The sequence below is a fragment of the Otolemur garnettii genome, unplaced genomic scaffold, assembly GCF_000181295.1.
Source record: "Otolemur garnettii isolate 467f Iridium unplaced genomic scaffold, OtoGar3 scaffold00012, whole genome shotgun sequence".
In the NCBI taxonomy this organism is placed as follows: domain Eukaryota; kingdom Metazoa; phylum Chordata; class Mammalia; order Primates; family Galagidae; genus Otolemur; species Otolemur garnettii.
Window position 1 is genome coordinate 6,522,829 of NW_003852407.1, and position 8,326 is coordinate 6,531,154.

An 8,326-nucleotide genomic window follows, 5' to 3' on the forward strand; every position below is an offset into this window, starting at 1 on the left:
TCTGGGGAGGAGGGGGGTCTGGGGGGAGGGAGGGGTGCTGTCAGAAACGCCCTCACCACGCACTTGTTGCCCCTGCTGCGGGCCGACCTGAGGCAACAGATGGCCCATGGAAAGGCTCCCTTCCCGGCCCCTCTCGACATTCAAAGGCGCTGGGGCCGCAGCTGCCGCCACACAAAGGCGCGCGCAGCCAATGGGAGCGGAGCGCAGCGCGGCGCGGCCTCGCCGGAACCGCGGGGGACAGCGGGGACCGCGGGCGCGCGGGTGGCTGGGGGGAGGGAGGGGTGACGGCTGGAAGGGGACGAGCGGCCAATCGCCGCGGCCCGCTGCGGGGCGCGAGGGGAGGGGTCAGCCCCGCGGGACGCGGGGAGCCTAGCGCGGGTCCCTGGCCGCCCGCGGGCCACAGCGCGTGCTCGAGGAGCGCCCCTGCGCACAGACGCGGGCAGCGTGCACACGGAACGTGCACACATGGAGAGGGACGTGCACCCAGACATGTGGAGGTGTGTTCGCTAGTGCAGAGAGACGGGCACGAGCTCACGAAGTGCACACGACCCAGAGGTCCCTGCACACCGCACACGGGTCACTCAGGGACGTGCGCTCAGAGATTGGCGCACGTGCAGAGCCTGACTGCGGGCACAAGTGAAGCTGGAAAGCGATCAAGCAGCCGCAAAGAGGACCCAGGCGCTGTCACACAGACATGAACACACTGAACGCCTTGTTAACGCAGGACACGTGCCAAGAACACATTCCCAAAAACACACAGAGGGGACACACGGTGCAGACACAGGTAAGACAAGCACTCCCCCAGGCTCCCTGCCTTGCAGAGTACGGACCTCACAGTAATTATTTTCTGAACTGAAAACCATTCATTCCCTGTAGTATGCGCTCACCATTATACAGAGATACATTGCCCAGAAACCCAGTGCACTAGTCCACCTTTCTCCCTGCTCTGACACAGGTACACTCAGCCATGTGCAGACACGCCCACTTCCACAGCCAGAAGGCAGATGTGCATCAAAACCCTGCAGCTCCAGCAGTTTCACACGTGGAGGTACAGCTACCCTGTCATGTGTGCTCTGTGACTGTCCAAGACAAGCAAAGAGCCTTCCCACACAAGACCCCTGGTATCAGGAGACAGCTAAGGCCATGTCCTTGCTTGCTCGGCTGACCTAGGAAAATTCCCAGACCGTGATCACAACCAACCCAACCCTTAGACCAGGCTCACAGTCCACACCTAGGGCAGAGAATGCTTGGGGGCCCATCTACAGGCAGAAAGATAGAGGACATTTCATACTTTGGGATTTGTCTTCAAAACTCAGTGTCTCCTTTATTTAATGAGCCTTAAGTAAAAGTTAAGAGTTGGAAAGAATCTGATCCCACCCAACATGTCCTTGTTTTAGAGATAAGAGAAAGGACATTTTATTTAATTTATGGTGTACTCAAGTCAGGTGTAGGGAAGTAATGTCAACCTTTGCAGCCCAGAGAGGCCTCAGAAACGCAAAGAGGATATTGCTGTAGAGCCTGCTCCATGTAGTGATAGGCAGAGCATAGGGTACTGTGCACGGGGCACCGGGAGGGCACCCAGCCCAGTGGGTGGAAGGTGGGAGGAGCAGTTGGAGTTGGCTCCAAGAAAGTGACTTCAAAGACTTCTGAGACTTAAAGAATGAACAATGGGGAGATGTTCTGTGAACACACCAAGCTACCAACTCCCAGCGGCGGGAGCAGGGCAGGAGCCCAGCGCACATCTTTCTCCCACCAGCACATGCTCCCTCAAACCCAAACCTTTTTCTCCACCCTAAACTACTCTGGCTGCCCCCAGAGAACTCAAGGAAACCTGCCACCAGCCTAAGCCTCACCTGATAGAAGATTATTTCAACGAGCTCTTTCCTTTTCTCATCATCTATTGGATAAACATAATGCCATCACTAATAAAAATCTGGAAAACACAAAATGACTTTAACAAACACTTAACTGCTTGAATGTTTTCCCCTTCTGTTTCAGGCTTTGCCAATGTGTGTACATATGAGAGTTGTCATTATAATCTACATACTTTTTAGCCTGCTTATTTTTTTCTATTAGCATTAGATCATATTATCCTGCTATATAAACTTAACATTTTGTCAGAAATATTTTCCTGTCCTTTTATATAGTCTTTGTAATTATTTTTATATTCCAACAGGTAGATGTATTATGAAATTACCTAATCTTATCTTATTCTAGGGTACTTAGTTTGCTCCCAGTTTTTCATTATTATGAATCACATAATAAACTTTATGCATATAGCATCTTGCTTTGTTGAACTATAAACTTACAATAAACTTCTAGGATTGGCGTTTCTGAAATGACAAGGATGGAAAACTTTCTGGCTCGTCCCACTATTATTTATAGAAAGATGAAGCTCATTGTTAACACTATCAGTAGCGTGTGAGTGTGTGTTATGCCAATTTCTCTACAACCTTATTACTTTGGGTGGGCAGTCTTCTTTTTTAATCTCACTTCATACCAGAACAGCTCACAAGCCTTACAGTTATGCACTGTGAACTTGATGAGATTGGTTAGGGTACAAACTCTGAAATCAGATTTCCTGGCTTCACGTTCTATCTCTAACACTAGCTCAGGCAAGTTATGTAACTCCTCTAGGCCTTGGTTTCAACATCTATGAGATGGAGATCATGACAGCAGCCTTCCTCCTAGGATCTCTGTGAGGACCAGATGAGTTAATATTTGTGCAGTACATAGAATAGTGCCTGACTATTTAACTCTTAGTTCTTTCCTGTTTGCTTGTCTACCTCTTCTTGCCCACTACCTCTTGCCCCCTGGTTACTGTTTATGATTGCCTAGTTAATGCACTTGTTATAAATTATGCCATAACATAGAACATCCGTTAGACAAGGGCAATCATCAAAGAACAGACTAGCAATGTAAAGCTGGGGAAATCATAAGTACACCTAATAATCACAACCTTCATATTCACACATCAGAGAAACTGACAAATGCCCACATTCTCTTGCATACTAATGTCTGTACACAGGCACATACCTCCTGCTAAGAAGGAATTATTGTGGATTAAGAGGGGAGTTTGTTTTTAATGACACCTTGGCAATCACCTAACATCCCCTTACTTCAATCCACCCAGCTCTCCAATGGGCGAGAATAACAACCTCTGCTAGATCTACCTTATAGGTTTATCATGAGAATAAAATGAGAAGATAGGTATGGCGTCTATGAATAGTACAGAGAATTATAAAAGCAAAAATACAGTGCTATGTCCAGAATGAAACTTGATTATTGTCTTGCCCATCTCTTGTTTAACGGAGGAGGAAACTGAGATTCAGAAGCAGGTGTGAACAAGGTCACAACCATTCATGGCCAAGTTAGAACTAGAATCCATATTTCCTAACAAATAGCCTTGTCTTGTTCCTACTTCCCGTCTTTTTCATGCTGGGATGACTGTTTTCCACTCCTACACCCATTAGTTAAAGTTCATAGAAGTTTTATAAAAAGTTTTAGATTTCTGAAACTAGAAAGATTTGTAGAAATATCCCATTCATCAAGGGTTTTTTCTTTGTATGTTTGTCCTACATCCTGCCAAAATCAATATCTTATACATGTCTTCAAGCTTAATATATAAGACTAAAGACTCAGTGCCTGTAGCTCAGTGGCTAAGGTGCCAGCCACATACACTGGGCTAGTGGTTCCAACCCATCTCAGGCCTGCCAAACAACAGTAACAACTACTACAAAAAAATAGCCAGGCATTGTGGCAGGCACCTGTAGTCCCAGCTACTTGGGAGGCTGAGGCAAGAGAATCACTTAAGCCCAAGAGTTTGAGGTTGCTATAAGCTATGATAGCACAGCACTCTACCGAGGGCAACATAGTGAGACTCTGTCTCAAAAATAATAATAATTATATATATATATATATCTAAAGAAATATAAAAAATGAAAGGTGAAGGTTCGTCTATAATTTCTGATCCAAAATGGAAAAACAAGACCCTATAAGGTGGGAATAGCCCTGTCACGCTTGTTCTTGGCTTACAATGCGACTCCTCAGTCTCTTTTGGCTGCACTGTGGCCACCTGCAGAAAGATTTCTATAGATCATCATGTTTCTGGGGCCCAGAAGCATCTATTTCAAAAACAACTCCTTTGGAACCCAACATTAAATGTAGGTTATGACCACTATTGCTCTTGAACCAACAAATGAAAATAAATCCATCGCATCAGTCACATGGACATTAAAAATTTCCAAGACTGATGATAGAATTCCCGAACTTTTCCATGTGCATTGGCATTAAGTAGATACAGCTTTCAAAAACTGTAAAAAACATCCATGCTTCAATCAATGAGGCCACCATGACTGGTGACACAACAGCTCTGTGCTAAACGTGGCAGCCGGCTGCAGAAAGAGGCATGTCCCCAGGCACCGAAGGTCCACTGGAGAGTTAGGTCCACAAGAAAAATGAAGAGTGGTCAAGGCCAGGATGACGGAGAGTCAGACAGAGGTCAAGGTGCGCTTGAATACTCAAGAAACCCTTCATATAGGTCAGGGTAAGTGAGGACCCTAAGATGTGAGTCCATTCTGAATAGGCTGAGAAATGGAGATGCAAACATGAGCAAAGGCCCAGAAGTAAAAGGAAAAGGAGAAGGAACTGGATCGGAGGAAGGGGGAGGGAACAAGAGGAGGAAGGAAAGGAGGTCGAGGAGGAGGAAGGTGAGAGAAGAAGCAGTGGGAAAGAGGGAGAGGGAAGGAGGAGCAGCAGCAGCTCAGGAGGAGCGGGCTGTGGGAGGGAGTGCAGCGTCCTCGTGCTGAGTTGGGAAGCTGGGTCACGGGAAGGACAGAAGCAGTGAGGGCTGGACCATTTACTCGGGTGTTTACCACGCCGTCACTGAGCAGAGCCCTGTGCACCAGGCAATGCAAAGGACAGGAGGTGAACAAAGCCACTTCAGCCCTCAAACAAGGACGGGGCAACAGGAAACAAAGCAGGTACTCAGGGCCGCCATCCCTTTCTCCAATGTAACGGGGAAATTATCAGAGCACCTGGCTGCCCAGGTTAAATGCTGAAGATCCCAGATCCCCTAGCAGCACAGTCCTGGCAAAAGGGATGGAAGCAGGATTGTTATGGTTAGAAAAGCATTTGGAAAATGCTAATACTTGATAAATAAAGAAAAAGAACCAAGCGTGTATCTCATCTTTCCTGCGCAAACTCCGTAATTTTAAGATAATAAAATATTGAATGAGGGGAAATCTCTCTTTACAGAAGTATTGGCTAGTAAATTAAAAAGAGATTTAAACAGAATATCATCTTACTAGCATAATAGTGCTAAGAACGACCATCAGTGGCTACCAATGTCATCAAAAGAGAGACAACGGGACATGACATGTCTCCAGATAGAAGAACATACCACCCATAAAGTAGTCTCTCTAAGAAATGAACCTTGAACCTGGTCAGACCTCCAGATCTAGCTCCAATAGATAGGAAGCACAGAAAACAGAAAAACTGAGCACAAGATACCATTGGGAGTCTTCCAGCAATTCAGATTATGGAAACTCCATAGGACAAAACAACCATTTTCTTCAAACACTAAATTATCAGGTGGAAAAAGGAGACAGAGGGGGGAACCTATAGAGACATAAGGGATCTATCAACCAAACACAATGTCTAGACATTTGATGAGAATGAATAAGCCATCCAAATAATTGAGGAAATTCAAACTGACTGGATGTTAATGACATTAAGGGATTGCTGGGATTTTTTAGGTGGAATAATGATATAGTGATGGCATTTACAAGAAGAACCTTTACGTAAGTAGAGTTCACCCTCTGTATCTGTGGGTTTCCCCATCTACAGGTATAACCAATTGCAGGTCAAAAATGTTTGGGAAAAAAGCAAAAAAAGATAAGAATACAACAATAAAATATAATACAAAGTTTTTAAAATGCACCATAACAATTATTTACATACAATTTCCATTGTATTAGTTGTTAGAAGTAATCTAGAAATGATTTAAAGTATATGGGAGGATGTGTGTAGGTTGTACGCAGATACGATTTTGGTATTTGCAGGGGACCCTAGAACCAATCCTCTGCAGATGCCGAGAGATGACACTACTTACAGATGCTTTACAGATGATATCATACGATGTCTGGAAGGTGTTGCCCTCTCTCAGGGGGCAGAGGAGGTGGGTAGGAGGTAGAAGAAACTAGATTGCCATTGAGTTGACAGTTGTGGAAAAGGGACGGATAGACGAACGTTCATTATTAAAAGTAGCACACATCCTTGGTTCGGCACCCATAGCACAGTGGTTATGGCACCGGCCACATGCACGGAGGGTGGCAGGTTCAAACCTGGCCTAGGCCAGCTAAACGATAATGACCACTGCAACAACAACAACAAAAATGGCCAGGCATTGTGGCAGGCTCCTATAGTTCCAGCTACTTAGGACAAGAGAATTGCTTAAGCCCAAGAGTTTGAGGTTGCTGTGAGCTATGACGCCACAGCACTCTACTGAGAGCGACATAATGAGACTCCGTCTCGAAAAAAAAAATGTAGCACACATTCTTGCATTGCACCTGCAGACAAACAAAAAGAAATCTTCTTTAGATGGGCAAGATAGAAAACTGCGCTCTTCCTCAGGTTTGACACAGTCCTGAACTGGGACTTCAGGCTAACTGTAGTTCCCACTCACCCCTTGGATTGTCTCTGCTCTGCCACAGAAGTCCTGAGGAACACCAGCAGCACCAGCTCACCACCCATCACTGCAGTGCACAGTCTGTCCACTTTAGAACCTTGGCATGAGAGAAAAACCAAACTACTTTGTATAAACTACTGTGACTTTGATCTCTGTGTTCACGGCCAAACCTAACCCTAACTGAAGGTAGAGATGATTCATACCCTAAAAGAGGCCCAGAAAATACTCCCAGGGGGTGGCAGGGAGAAGGTCAGACAAGGAAAGAGAGAGTCTGGTCAGGTGGATTACTTAGCAATTGCTACAAAAATTGCTATTACATCATGTATAATTATCAGATGGCAGCGGCACACGGCAATAAGCATTGATTCGCGCAGATCTGTGGGCTGGCCAGCTCTGCTTCCGCTCTGAGGCAGCTGTGGCTGTTGTTTCTCATGGCAGGACTGTGTGTTGTTGAGTGGCTCTGCTCCATACATCTCTCATTCCCCAGAACATGCCCTTCTCCAGCAGTAGCTGAGTGGACACCTGCAAAGCCTTGTAAAGTATGCCAGTGGTGATAGCTCACCCGGAGACCCAGGGTGAGTTGGGGGAACAGCAAGTGGACTGATGTGATGGGAACAGAGTGCATGTGTTGGTGGTATGTGTGTGTGTACATGCATGTAGCCTGGTGAGGACATCAGGGGTTTGTTTGGTAGACAGTGAGGAACACTGGAGATTTCTGAGCATTGGAGTAAATGGTCAGGAAAACTAACCTACTATCTTCACACAAAATGAATAGGGCTGGGAGTAGATATTCTAGGGGCTACATCATCAGTTAAGTGGGTTGAAAGTCAGCCTTAGGAATGGCATGTGGATCCTAAGTACAGCAGTGCCAACGAGAAACAGAGGACACCTTTTTAACCAGGAAAAAGAATATTCTCTGGGCACTCCTCTCCTTATAATCACATTAAGATGGCAAAGGTCATTAGCCAGGCAAGGTGATGCATGTCTGTAGTCCCAGCTCCTCGGAAGGCTGAGGCAGGAGGATCACTTGAGTCTAGGAGTTTGAGGCTGCAATGAGCTATAGTCATGCCCTTGCCCTCATGCCTGGGCTACCTAGCGAAATCCTGTATTCAAAAGAGAACAGATCCCAAAGGTAGTTCCTAATCAGTTGTTCCTAAACCCAAAGTGATGCTATTCAAAGAAATCTCATGTACTCATCTCTGAAAAGTTAAGCTTTCTTCTGAATCCCTTCGCCATATCTGATTAACTTTTACTGACTTATTGACATGTTCTCTGATTTTTCTTATTGGATATGAAGCAGTTATCCATATTCATAAATCAATTCAGATATAGAGTTTACTGTACCTTGGTTTGAGGAAGGCTGCAGTGGTGCCACAGAGTGCTATTTCCCCCTTCTTTCTTGGGAACACGACCTCTGACTTTGAATTGAGCATATGGCCACCTGGGATAAAGACTACATTTCCCAGATCCCTTTGCAGTCAGGTGTGACTAACTTCTGACCAATGAGATGTAAGCAAGAGCTCATTTATGACTCCCAGGAAGTGTTTTTATGGTAAGGTTTGTCTGTTTTTTCTTTGCAGTTTTTTGTTTTGTTTTGTTTTGTTTTGTTGGCTGGGGCTGGGTTTGAACCCACCACCT